The following is a 15,187-nucleotide window of genomic DNA, read 5'->3' as shown; positions in this document are numbered from 1 at the left end:
TCATATCGATTAATACAATACTTTGTATTAATCGTAGTCACATAATAATAATAAGATTTTGAGTCATTCGAGACTGGTGTAAATGTAAACTGTACTAATGCTAGGCTAAAAAAAGGCATAAGTAATAAACTGTATGCACAGGTGATTAAAGCTGCAATACAAAGTGGTTTTAATTTGGCGATGCAGTTTTCAATGTAATTCACAATGTACTGCCCGTCATCTACTTCAATGATACTTATGCAAGACACTGTTGCATTATTATGGAACGTTTGTTTACAACTTACTCAGGTACTCCTCCGCTCAGCATTAAAGCTACTTTATACTATATTACTACCAGAAAGTTGAGGTACAGTTAGAGTATTCGACTCATTAAAATAGTACAATAATTAAACAAACACACCTTTGTAAGGTGTCTCATTATATTTTAGTGTTATTTACAACATACAACGCGTATATAATATATATATATTAAGTGTTACATTTTCTTCTTTTAATAGTGATACAGCAAAATTCACTACCTGATTACGTCTTTTTAGGCCTATTCTAAACGAGAAGGTAAACGCAGCAGTTTATACCGTGCCATCAAACATAACCGTAAATAAATGTTTGGGAGGATGCGTTCGGAAAGTGGAAAGCGGTCAAAACGCCTTGGGAGGCGATAGCAAGCGGTTATCGTGCTGCACTAGTTATATCACAATATTAGCAAAATTTAGATGTGATCGGTTACCGGAGTTTTACCTCCTCGTATAGATGGCCTTAACACATTAACGTGTACACATTAACCTATACCGGCTACATACCTACGTTTAACTGTGATGCATATATTATGTCATAGTATCTGTTGGTTAGGCTAATTATGGTCGCATTCATTCTTTCTCTCCACCGACCTCGAATCCCCAATTATTGTCACAAGACCAGGCGACCACCAATTGCAGCGCATGATCGAGCGTCATGAAAGTTACAATCACTACCTTCAAGATAGCCGACGCGCCTAGGCTTGTTAAATCTAAGACTCTATTTGTTCATTTGTTCACGCATTTGTTCAACCTTCGTTTCGCCAAATTTGATACGGTTTGGGCGAACGTTGTATCTATCATGCATAAATCCTAAACTTATTCCTCATTTGACCCAAAACCCAAGTGAAACCGTGAGAATGATATTTCAAACCGTCCGTTTACCAGTGCGTGAGTGCGTGAACACCGAACCAGTACCAGCGCACGCCAGTCCTCTCAACATAATAGGTCAGTGTCTGGCATCATTTTTAAACCCTCTCCTCTATACCCGTAATCCACAATAATCTTCAAATTATAGTCCACTGCAAAATGCGCAACGAGCTGTTATTATTTCCATTGCAACATCAATGTAATTTTTAATATTTCGCCTGATTTGTAATCCTTCACAGATCAAAAATAGTAAATAATCCAAAAATATATCATCATTTTGTTAATAAAACCTCATTCATGAAATGTTGTAAACAGTGTTATGTAGAATCAACAGTCACTTACTCAACTTTGAAATTGGTTAACTCAACTTGTTCCCCGGTGTATTTACAGTCATTCCATTCCATACAGCCTTAATAATTATTATTATTGAAGCTTTGAAGCCATGGTAATATGTCTAGTTATTACTGTACAATTTTAATTGAATAAAAAAGTATTAAGTACAAAGGATAAAAAAACATTTTTTTAAGACTGATCGAATAGTCAAATTAATGGAGTTATGCAGAAAGCAGCCAGTCCATGAAATAATATAACATATTATGTTTTAACGTTCTGCATAAAACTACAGGTTCCTTTCATACAAAAATCTTAAATAAATCCATTTAATGAAAAATTTACTAATCGCAAAATATGTCTCCTTCGATTTGTAGATAACTATAATTACACTACATTAACATAGCATTAAAATTCTATGTATACGTCTTTTTCTTTTCTTTTTCTTATACGTTTACGAGTATTTTCTGACTTTGTTCTGGTGTTTCAATTATTATTTATCTGTGACCTGCTGCATCAGTCTCCTGACATTGCAAGTATGCCATCGCTGAATACATTCATCTTACTCTTATTATAATTGCCCTTAAATCTCTTGGATAAGGTACTAACTCGATGCTCTAATCACTCAATATACTATTAACGCACATTTTTTTTCTTTCACGATCCGATTAAAATAAACGATTTCTTTGATTTTTCAAATTTAAAATACGTGTATTTTTAATGCGTCTTATTCTTGACTCGCTTTTGTATGATATTTTCTCACATGTGTTAGGCATAAAGCCCATCAAGACGGACGAGCGGGCGCAGTCGGCGTAAGAAGCGTATATTCATAACCATAATCACACGCCTCTTGCCGCGCATTACCCTTCACCTATTTAATAAGGGGCCCAAGAAGCACAAAATAATTATTATTACAGCGTCTCTCATAACAATGTAATAAAAATATTATATTATTTCTCGGGGCTTGTAATTAAATATCGGACACGCAATAACTAAACAAAGCGTACACTATTCTTAATAATGGCTTCTCGCCCGTCTTATCGACGACGCTTCGAGGAGCGTGATTTTGCTTGCTGTGTTCAATGAATGGACTCCGTTGTATTTTCGTTAAATCGTATCGCTGAGGAGCGAAAAACGGTGACTTATGCGGCAGGCGGGGCACAAGGCATCGTCAAATCCAGTGTGCGCTGGCGTATTTGATTACGTTGTATTTTCGACGATTTACGCGCCACTTGTAGAAATTTCGCGCGAGCGCCTCACTCGCTGCGTCAATGGGCTTTATGCCTTAGCGATAGCGCTCACAGAACGCGTCGAGCGGGCGAAGTCGGCGAATGCAGTGTTTATTCATAACCATAATCACACGTCTCTTCCCGCGCATTACCCTTCACCTATGTAATATGCGGCCCAAGCAGCACAAAATAAATATTATTACAGCGCCTCTCATAACAAAGCAATAAAAATATTATATTATTTCGGGGCTTGTAATTAAAATTTACGACGACATTATTCAACCAGCGATAAACTGAACACGCAATAAAATTAAACAATGATTCTCTGTTATTAAATAATTGCTTTTCGCCCGTCAATCGACAACGCCTCTAGCAGCGTAATTTTGGTAGCCGTGTTCAATGAATGGACTCCATTGTATTTTCTTTCATTCGTATCGCCGAGAAGCGGTGATTCGCGAAAAAACGATGATTCATGCGGCGTGCGCGTATAATGCGTCGTGAAATCCAGTGGGCGCTGGCGTATTTGATTACGTTGTATTTTCGACGATTTACGCGCCACTTGTAGAAATTTCGCGCGAGCATCTCACTCGCTGCGTCAATGGGCTTTATGCCTTACAGTGAATACAACACAAATATAATATTATATAAGGTAATAAGTATGGTATATATCTTAAAAAAGCTAATATTATGTTGTAAAGTAAATGTTAAATGACACGTAACAAAAGAGTGGCTATTTTCCTGTTTACGTCCTGTATTGACTGTCAATTTCTGCATAAATACGTTCCGACATTATATAATAAGTAATAACAGTATAATGTTTATATCTTAACATAAAACTTGTTTTTTTAATATAATATAACATTTACGATCTTTTCATCTAAATATTCATAAATATGAATATTATGAACCAGCGTCAAATGAAAAAAAAATTGTAGTTGATAATTTTCCAACTATTATTTTATAATTATGGCCTATTTTTTTCTTACGCAAGTACTCACTATCTATGAGCCCATTCAATGCGATACAATATACAATAGAGAGATAGAATGAAGCCACTTCTATATAGAAAATATTCCAGTAGAGGGCAGAGCATACAAAATCTTCTAAGAAAAATATTGACACAGTTTGGCAGCACTTAGAAAAAGAGTTACAGCTTCTCAAATATTTGATCAATGCTTTGCTTTGACGACCTCTTCATGCACTATACCGAGTCGTAACTCGTTGGCGACTAACTAAAGCAATTAACACTTTGAGATACAATATTGTTATACAATATTCTTTTTTAACTTTATTATTATTATCGAGTAAGCTAAGGCAATGATGCAACTTTACGAAAAAACAAAATAATACGGAATACTTAATTAATTGTAGTTTCATCATGGAACAACTGTAGTTGATGCGGTTTTAGCTTTGAGGAACAACCTATAAATAACTCATCTAAGCCAAAGTATTGTCTTTTTTGTATGAGCAACCTTTTTATATTACAATATAATATAATAATTACTGAAAAAACACAATTTTGAAAAACCTCAGAAATATACAGAAGTATGTATAGTAAAAAATGTAGGAAAAAGTTTAGATAGAATAGGACTCAAACTCACGTCTTTTATTTTCGTTGTTTTCGCATCTAAGCTATCAATCCGTCTATGATTCGAGCAAATTATTTCTTATAACTACGTGTTTTTACTGAGGTGCTTACTAAGTTTTCTATAACAGTTAATCTAAACATTCTTTAACCTAAACAAGCTTTATATAATATATTTTGATTGAATAATAAATAGTATATCACTAAGCTATAGGGAAATATTCGTCTTAATATTGTATTATAATAATATGCTCATTTAACTTCATAGTAATTACCTAGTCAAAATATAGTTTAAGTAAAACCTTTTTTTATACAATACATTTTTAAATATAATTATGTTTACCTACTTTTAATTGAACTGTTTTTTATAATAAAAAATGTTCCGTTATTTGAAGTTCTTAACTAGTTTTCATATTGAAATATTTTAATAAAAATGCCAATATACCTACTTGATTTTTAGGCGTAGGTATACAATAATATACATTTAAAGTCGTACATATTATTATTATCATATAGTTTACAAGTATGCGTCGAAAATAAGCGCCAAACTTCGCACTATTCTCAGTTCTAGCAGACATGCGTGCCCATTATGCGTCCAATCGCTGAAACTTAAGGCTATATTTCAGCTGAGGCATGGTCTAAATATTGGGAATATAAGGATTGTACAAATGAAGCGAGCCGAACGAAATATAATTTGTCATAAAAATTCAACATTCGTCCTTTTAATGTTATGTTTATTATTATATTCGTAATAATAATAGTATATTCATTGACATGTTTTCTTTTTCAAATACATGCGAAACGTTTTTTTAGTCATCTTTACACGATTTAAGAATATATTCCTCCAACGCCATCACAAAACAAATTGACGTGCTCACACCTCTCCGATGATCTCTACTGATGAAAATTATTTGCCATTTCACTTATGTATGCTCTTAATGCAACGCGGCCAGTAGTCGGTCTAACCACTTAACTTTTTTGACGCACAGTGATCCCTTCTTTCCCTTTACCCAACCGGTATACAATCTACATTAATTGCGTGTAATAATACTCACCCATCGGTCGTTGCGTCAAGTTGCACTGTCTGGCCGTCGTAATGGATGGTGGTTCTTAGTTATAGGCTCAATTAAGTAGTATGCTAAATTTAATGTACAGTCAGGGTGTCATCTTATTAGTGATGTTCGTAAAAATAAGATTTTATGATACATTAGGTTAGGTCACCTTTGTTAGTGAATACACTATTAGTTAAAAATTTAATATTGACTTGGTTAATAAATATTTCGATTTTCTTATAAAAAATATTTAACCATCGGTTCTTTGGGCAGTCTTAACGGGTTGAAAGAAGACTTTTCATATTAAGACACTTTGATCGATCGTGCTTATCAATCATTTGTAACAAAAAGATGACATTGTTTATTTAGCAATGCCGGAGAAAATCCAACGTAGTTATTTTGTAATTTCAGAGAAAATTGCTAGCCTTTCGGTGGTAAATTTTTTTTGTATTGTTGAAATTATCACTGAATTTGTATGGATAAGTTTCATTCATATCACATATTTTGGAACAAATATACATCACTCTCACATACGTAAATCATAGTTATATAATACATACTGATATTCCGCGTACTTATATTCTTTTCGAATACAAAATAGAAATGCCACATCGCCTATGTCAGTTGACACTGTTGGGGCGCGGAAAATATATACTTACCTTTGACTATTACATAATTTCATAAATATTGACATCCACGAAAATAACACCATTTTAAGAATTAAGCCGGAACTGCCTTCTGGCAGTGACATAACTAAGTGTTAGCTTCAATTTAGTTATTAATAATATAAACCTTTAATTTATGTAGAAACTATATTAAAGAATCATACAAACATGTTACTTGCCGAGAGCGATCTGGCCAAATTCCCGAAAGGTAGACCATAGGTACCAGGCCTTGCCATCCCATAGCAAATAAACTCTCGGACCTATGTATCACACCATAATCAACTTTTTTTTTTTTTAAATAAAAACTGTTCTCCGCTACAACTGTTATCCATTGTACCCACCCTACACTGCGTCCTTATAATAAACACACGCTGACTCAGTTACATACCTATCAGTACATACATATTAATTATTATGATTTCTTTTATTTTGTTAATTGTCAATTCATGGTGGAACTGCATTGTATTTTGTTTTATTAAATGAAACAACAATAAATTATTATGATGGTTAACTTAAACTTTGCTGAATTTATTGTGTGCGCATATTATTGTCAATATTCAGTGAGTAACTATGATTAGGTACTATTTAATAACCATGATGTTTTGTTCCATTCATAATGGTTGTATTTTAAAAACGTGTTTAATCATTTTTAGATTGTTTGCTGTTATGTTAACACAAAAATTAAATACTTACTACATATTATATTATTTAAATTTGCTTGCCGCGGGGAACAATCACATAATTAAGTCAATATTGCATGTTTTTCAGGACGCAGCCTGGTGAATTTTTTTAAAGAAATCTTTCCCTGATTTTGAAAAATTATCATTTCAAAATAGGTCATTCATTGATTTATGCAACATATTTTTTTCAGAAATACAATATTAAAAAAAATCTTAAAATTTGACTTACGTGATTATTCCCCCGGCCAACGAATTATTTATGTGTAAGGCCCGTTTCAGACGGAACACCGGTGTTGAGCTCGATAAAATATAGGAGGTCTTTGTATTATGTTTATGTGTTTATGAACGCCCCAGAGCTAATGAGTCAACGCATAATTTCGCGTTATAAATTAGAACATAAAACTGGCTGCGGTAATAAAAACAAGTGTATCGGCGGCTTGAGAATGTAGCGGCCGACAGAAAAGTGTACCGGACACGCGTTGTCTCATTAGCTCTGGAGCGTTCATAAATATAATACAAAGGCCCCTTTATTCGAATACAAATGCCTCCTATATTATATCGAGCGCGACACCGGTGTCCCGTCTGAAACGGGCCTTAATGTCGTATAATAATCTTGGTGTTATCAGGTTATTTCGTTTTTTTTATCAAATTTGAGATACCTACTTACAATTTTCTATTCACACATTTTTAAACTTTATTTCTCAGAAATTAGCTTAGAATTTAATCATATCGTAAATCCAATGAGCAAGTCGACAGGTTTTTGAGAAATATGGTGATTTTATTTGCTTTTGTGGCTATTAACTGACGATAGCTAATAAAGCAATCACCATTAAAATAACAGTTAAGTGTTATTTTGAATTAATTCACGAAATAAATTCTTTTGTACACACTATCAAGATTGTTTTGTAATTATATAATATCTTCAACAGTTGTATTCTTTGCCGAGTTTCGACAGAGCTGTTTCATTACGTATGTTATTAACTATTTTGATAAGAACTAATGGACACTGCTTTTGTTGTGTAAATATATTTTATTTAATTAACTTATCCTAAATTTCTTTATAATGTTATCTTGTCAATTTAAAATACTATTAGAGATAATTTGGTGATAATAAAAGACAATGTTAGATGTTAATAGTTTTATCAAATTGAATTATTTAAAGAAAAATATTGCAGTTAAGTAAATCTAGTATATGCAAGCTATTATTACAATTAAGTATGTATTTGCTAGTGAATTTGTCCATCTTCTTCTTAATGTGACATCCCCTAGCAAAGGTCAGCTACCATCAAGGCAATCTTAGATTTGTCATCTGCTACCAATCACGGAGGTTCTTAAGCCACGAAATGCGGCGTCGTCCTCTTCTACGTTTACCATTGATCTTTTCTTGAATGACATGTTGGGAATGCTGTTATTTTGTCCTCTCATAATGTGGCCGAGGTACTGTAGTTTCCGAATTAGTCCATAATAACTATAAAATAATAATATACTACCTATAGCTTTTGTAATAATATATTAAAATCGCGAGAGGTATTTTCATATTACGTATAATTATTATCACCTCCGAAAGGAGGAAGGGAGCTTTAGGTACTCTCTCTCGTTTATTATTGCTGTCAAATGACATCGTATGTTGTTTGTGTACTTTGGCGTAACAAAAAGACGGATAGTTACTTGGAAACGGCGAGATTTATTTGCAGAACATAATAATTACTGTGGTTATATTAAGGCTATACTTTAGCTGGGGCACGGTCTAAAACGATTGCGACTACGCGACGCAAAGGTTGTGCAAATGACGCGTGCAGAACAAAACATAATTTGTCATAAAGAGTCAACATGCACCCATTTAAACTAATGTTTATTGTTTTATTACTAATAATAATAATATATTCATTGAAATGTTTTCTTTTTCAAGTAAATTGGTAACGTTTTTTAGTCATCTTTACACGATTTAAGAATTAATTCCCACGTCGCCATCACAAAACAAATTGATGCGTTCACAGCTCGACTTTCGCGCTGCGATTGCCAGCAAGTCCGAAATTTCGTCGCACCCAAGGCTTGAACAAAAACGATGCATGAGTGCGAGTGAGAAAGTATTCGGCACCCTTATAATCTCTGCGACACGCTAGAGTAAGATAAAAGGTCTACATATTTTTAAGTTAGTTTCCAAAAATATCGCCGGTAAATTGTGCTGAATCGCTTCACGTAGCGTGTTGTTCGTGTTGCTAAATTTGCTATTTTTTGTGTTAAACATAAAGTCAGTGGTAAATATTTTTAGTTAATTAAGTAGGAAAGGTAGCCATACTAATAAGCAAGAAGATGGTATTACGTTTCATAGGTAAGTTGATACATGTTCGTGACAATTTATTTGTATATTATTATTTATTTTAATATCAGTGACCTAGTGTTTCTTTAAAATAACTTAAATTATGGATATATTTACCTAATTGGTTGCATTTTGACCGCTTAAAAATACTATATAACGTAAAAAACAGAAAATTATATTTTAATTCTGAGCGTCTAGTGCGAACAGTTTGGGCGAGCACTAGCGAAATGGTCTATGGTCTCGAACATTTATAGGCGAATGCGTTCGCTCGCCCACAAACCAAACGCACGGCACGTAGCTTCATTTAGCAATGCAACGGGTGGCGTCTATATGTATCTATAGTCTATGGTCGCACCTATATATTGTTAGTAGTTACGTATCCGTGCAAAATCCGTTTGTATTCCAGGCAAACTTGACGCTTTCTAGGGGAGGAAAAATGTACTCAACTAAAAATAATACGATCTCGCCGCAGCCAATCGGCAACGAGGCGATCACGTGACTCATCAAATCTAAGAAAAAAATTACCTGACAGAGAATCACTCATTTTAAGACATTCTGTGATCGTTGTAAGTATCGCTCTACCAAACTATTCCAATCAGTAGTCAACAGAATTACCATTGCCCTTCTGATGATACGACCAATAATAATTCATGGTGAAGGAATAAAATACGATTTATTTTGTCATAAACTAGCTGCCCTGTAGGTTTAATAATTTTTAAAACAAAACTGCTTATTTTAGGTACAACACTAAATTTGTATACTAAAATAATTCGATTATAAAATAATATCTTTGATACATTTTGTGGGTAGTTATAATAAGTAGCAAACAATTTCTTTAAATAACTAATACAAACTTATTAGGTCTTTAATAACGTCCGTGAAATGTATCCTTAAAGTAAATTTTATTTCAGTAAAATTCATGAATTATTTATTAAAGTAAAATTAGTAATCTTGTCAGATCAAAGGTTACTTAGTAAATAAATTAGTAAAATATACAAATTATTATTAATATACTCAACTAAATTCTCAGTAATAATACTTTTTGCATTCTATAAACCGTTTGTTAAGCCTATTAAATAAAAAAAAAACAAGTCATTAGCTTAGGTCACGATCGATTTAAAACTTTTGAATAATTTTAAATTACGCATGTAAAGCCTCTATCAAAAAAATCTATCGGAAAATACTGTGACGTGTTCTTTTTATTATTCTATTATCAGATTACTACCGGATCTTTAATAGAATCACTATGTACATAATTATTATACACTAAAATGACGTATCAAATAGTAAGTATGGGTTTAGATAAATGTGGTATTATAATTGTTTGCAGTAGTCATGTAAATTTACATGTGTTTTATGGCAATAATTTTAAATTAACCAAAGGCTTCATATCAGAAAATATATTTTTACAAGACTCAAATACTGGTTGTTAATCATTTTAGAAGGTTTTTTTTTCACTTGAACGGATGTGGTTTGCGATGTCCGTTCATCGAGTGACTCGTAAGCATTCCTGTGAATCAAAGTTGTTACTAATAGTACCTATATGTTGATGACTTCATTCAGAAGAGTTCAACATATTATTTATTTTAATAATATAATCAAATAAATGTGCAAATTACATACCTACTCAATTATTATTTAATATTGAATTTGTGTGTAGGCTGCTTTAGTAAAATAAGGCGTTACACACTGCTTAATATAGTTATTAATATCCTTTTAAGAATATTCAATATTTTTACGTGATGAGTGGGCTTAATTTTGAAATCCGAATCATAGACCCCTCCAAACTAACTGCCACACTCCCATTAGACTTAGTCTTAATCGATCGTCACTAAGCCCGACGTTTGATGTGAAGCATCAGCAGTTTTTTACGTCTGGGAATGTCTCAGGGCAGATACCAAAAACGCCACGCACTCGAGTGTGCTTTGTCTGAATTTAGAGATACTTTCTAATAAAAGAGAATTCTAATGAAAAGAGGACTACCGGTAAGCTAACACAAAAAAATGATTCTAATTAATAAATATTATATCGTACAAAAAACAAAACTAAAACAATACAGATATTATACTAAACCCTGTGAAGAGATTTTCACGTCGTCAACAAGACACCCCATTTTGTTTAAACGCAACAAAATTGTCTTTTTTGGCGACCAAGTCTGACGGCCAGATGGGCCCAACAGCTGGTTGGACCGACGTAAGCATCTCTTGCTTTTCGGGGGACATTATTCATAATAATATTCTTAACAATATTTTATTCCATAAATCTTTAATTATTAATAGGATGGGTAATTATTATCGATAGTAGGTTGCTAGTAGGTTGAACAAGACGTGGCTAACAGTAATCTCTCGTTAAAAACTGTTAATACAACTTCATCTCTGTGGAGGCCATATTCAGATCGAACATGGTAAAAAAAATGGATAACCATATAAAGTAAACTTTATTTTTTTCTAGTTATTATTCTTTTACGTCTTAGCCACCATCAGGGAGTTGTTCATATTTGATGTCACGCACTAAGATAAAGGAGATTTTTTGATTTGTGATGAAGGGGTAAAAAATATGACATAATTTTAACATAAGGCTAAAAGAATTTGTAAAGAAGTGTGACTATGGAAGAGAGACTTAAATATACGAAAAATTACGTGTAAATATAGATAGCTTTCAAAATATCACAGCAAACGGATACAGGTTGTGTGTAGAGTTGGATATTTCCCGAGAAAATCTCAAGATTCGGGATTTCTCGAAATGATGAAATTTTGAATTCTCAAGATTCGGGATTTCCAGAAAAGAATTCTCGGGAATTCTCAAGATATCGGGAAATTTTAAAAAAAAACATGTAAAAATCATAAAATCAGTGTAAGTAGTTAAGACAAACAAAATAAAAGAAGGAAAACAAAAATAATTAAAAACTACTTAATAAAATGGAATTTCAAAAAACACAGACTGTCAATCGCTGCGTTTGCAAAAATAAATATTTTAATTTCAACTAAACCACAGTTTTGGGAATAAAACAATTACATTGTTCTTCAACATATATCGATTTCTTAGTTCAACTATATTTTTTTTTCTTTTTGACCATGTCCGATCCTAATATGATCATATGGGCCTCCATAGAGTAGAGGTTTGTATTAACAGATTTTATTTTTTACGAGAAATGGATGTCAGCCACTTGCGCAACCTATTAGGTCCGTACCCTGAATCACACACAAATTGAAAAACAATATGTGTACTTGCCAGACCCAGGATTCGAGCCTGGGACCCACAGTGTTATAGTCCAACGCTTAAGCCGCGCGGCCACCGTGGGTGTAAAACGTTGGCTTAATTGTGTTAAATGCCTCGACCAGTCTTTGAACGTTTTGTGTTTTCTGTATACTTTTTTCATATGGAAAATCGTTTTTTCAATTAATATTTGATAATAAAGAAATCCCGAATGCCGATAAAAGATTCTCGATATCCGGGATTTCCCGAAATGTTAAAAATTTTAATTCTCGAGATTCGGGATGGATAATCTCGAAAATTTCTCGAGAAGTCCCGTCGGGAAATTCCCGAAACCCAACTCTAGTTGTGTGATCATTGTAGTATGAATACTCTATTTTATTGTCGTTAGTTTGTTGTGCTGTCTCCAGCCCTTATGTGGTCTGTCATCCACAAAATTACAAAGTCATGAAAAATGTCATAATATTTGAAATTAAATAATATTATGCCAAATAAAAACAAATCTATTACACTACTTATACTTATAACTGAGATTATGTCATACATCTACATCGTCATCAAAATCTTTTAACGATGTATTTATTTAATAAAATTGAGTGGTAATTTATGTAGAAAAATATTAGTGATCAGATCATCTTGGTGATGTAAGAATTTAGTACCTATTTACATAATTTATTGACACCAAGTGGTAATTTCCACAATGACTAATTAATAGTAAAATTATTATTTATTTTAATGATGATTTTTTCATCGTAATTGGCTTTACAATACGGTGTAGATTGTAGCTGTCTCCAAATAATCAAAATATGCATGCCAACCTACTAACAAACTCCTCTCGTAGCTCCGGACGATGTGGAGTGTTTTCGATGACACGGGGTTGCTTCATGATGAAAACTGTTAGTGCAAACTGGTTTATTGTGGCAGTAGAAATTACAAAGTTGGTTTATAATATTTTGTTTGCACAACGTGTGTGCGGGTAAATTGTTTCGGAGTTTTCTTTCCCTGTAAAATACATGCACAGGAGAGGGGTATTGAGTTAAGGATGGCAAATACTGAATATTAAAACACAGCCTCAAAATAATAAAAAAGGGAAAATATTTTGATTATAAACTTAAAATTATATATATCATAACTGCTGAAATCTTAGCCGCAAATGTAGAGCTAAAAATTCTGCTGCTTTTACATATAATATCTACATAGCTATACTTTGATTTGATCCTTTATATTATTACATCCAATGCTATGAAATCAAAGTCAATGGTGCATTGGTTGTGGAATACCTAAGAGATCGATGTACCTATATTAATATTTTGAATTGATTTAAAGTTAAAATTCATTGTTATCGGTTATCTCACCAAGTAGACGTCATAATATTATACCTACCTAAGTATATTAAAAGAGTAAGAAAATTAGGTAACTTTAAAAATCCATTGCTAAGCCAGTCCAATAATTCCTTTAAAATAGTATGATATTATTGAACTTAAATAATTTGATTTTATTGATTTAATCAGATTCGTGTCCTGTTCGACCTCGTATTCTTTACATTATTTTCTAATATGTATGTTTCTGACGTATTTTCTTTAGTATGTAATAAATTATTATATTGGGGTTGCTGTCAAAAGTTGGTAAGTCGTTTAAGCTCGTAAGGTATTTAGAGTTAACAACGGATTATGTGTCTATATAGTATAATATATGAATATATCGCCAGTGTTTTGGCAGAAGACACTTATTCGAAAAAATGACATATTGAGTTAGTTATACCAAAATGTTCCTTATTTCAAACTTTACCGTCTGGAAACCTTCTTAATAAATAAACTCTTTATTTTAAAGACATCCTTTTTACGATTACTTAATAAACTCACATGATAGACCATTTCAAACATTTTAACAACTTCAAAGTCAAATTACTCAAAACTAGTATTCTCCAGTTAGTGTGTTCTGCCAGAACAGAGACGATATATGCTAGAAAAAAAAATTAAGGCCATCCGATATATAAAACATGCATTTAAAGCACAAAGAAATTAGCATTAGGCCTGATTTTAGAGGGCATGATTTCGAGACATACTAACTTTTGGCAGTAACTCCACTCTAATGTTGAATAAAAAATATTAAACTATCAAATCTTGAGAATTATTTGATAATTTAATAAAAAAATAGTTTTTTATAATATTACTAAATAACTTTGGCTCCTTTTTTGTAATATTGATTGAAAATGATTGACAAATTACGCAAACTGCGGCTCCGGAATTGAGACGGATCTTTCTGGAAAGTGTTGGCCATAACAGGATGTGCCGGCACATATTTTTTTACCCGCCAGTAATCGCCGGCCATTAGAGCAAAGTGCTGCACATTTGCCGAAGATTATGCCCCGTCATATATTTTGACAGCCAAATGACAGTTAACTCATTCACACACATTTCTATTTGACTTACAAGACGTAACTATTAGTGAACCTTTCACCTCTCAAAATATTAATTCTCTATGTGAGCCAAAGCAAACATTGTTCGAATTCTGCAAAAAATCTGTGTGACTTAGGGAATCTAATCGCGGGAAAAAATTTTAATCCCGAGATTTCGGGCTTACAATTTGACGATCCCGGGATCCCGGGACTGGTCCCGAGATTCGCATTTTTTCGGTAATTAATATTAATTTTTTATACTTCCAATAACGGTGAATAAATTCAGTCAAAAATGACTAGTAGGTATAATTTATACCTTATTTAAGACATTTATTGTTCATATTGTATTCGTTCAATTTTGGACATATATAGGTTTAATGGAGTAAATTATAATGCGAAATTCTCAGTTCTCATTCAGTTTTCTTTATTTATATTAAAATAAAAAATAACATATTGTATTGACAATAAATACAGTACAATATATTATAATAACATAAGAAAATTAAACAGTTAACGCTATACCTCAGTTAAGGCATGGTCTAAAAAGATCGT

Source organism: Rhyacophila brunnea, unplaced genomic scaffold, assembly GCF_057557595.1.
Source record: "Rhyacophila brunnea isolate RB1 unplaced genomic scaffold, BYU_Rbru_1.0 scaffold_20, whole genome shotgun sequence".
NCBI lineage: Eukaryota > Metazoa > Arthropoda > Insecta > Trichoptera > Rhyacophilidae > Rhyacophila > Rhyacophila brunnea.
The sequence above is the reverse complement of the archived record's forward strand: the minus strand, read 5'-3'. Positions refer to the sequence as shown.